Source organism: Aegilops tauschii, unplaced genomic scaffold, assembly GCF_002575655.3.
Source record: "Aegilops tauschii subsp. strangulata cultivar AL8/78 unplaced genomic scaffold, Aet v6.0 ptg001068l_obj, whole genome shotgun sequence".
Lineage (NCBI taxonomy): Eukaryota > Viridiplantae > Streptophyta > Magnoliopsida > Poales > Poaceae > Aegilops > Aegilops tauschii.
Genome location: NW_027333279.1, coordinates 27,203 through 27,500, shown reverse-complemented (window position 1 = coordinate 27,500; position 298 = coordinate 27,203).

Below are 298 nucleotides of genomic sequence, written 5' to 3'. Positions count from 1 at the left end.
GCATTTCAGCCTTTCTTCTCCTTTCAGGGCCTATCCGAAAGAGAATCCAGTACCTCTTGGTCCTGAATATCAGAATAGGACGAACGAACCGGCCTCCGCGGATATCTTTGCTTCGGAACAAAACCCTGCAATCAAATAGATTGTCCCAAGGGCGCCATATTCTAGGAGCCCAAGTTATGCTATTGAAAATTCGTTCCTCTAGCAGTTCCGGTTTGAGCATTCCGTTCCCTTTTTCAAACTCCACTTCTTTTCATATAGCAATCCCTGATCAAAGAGAGAACAATATCCATTTCAAAAC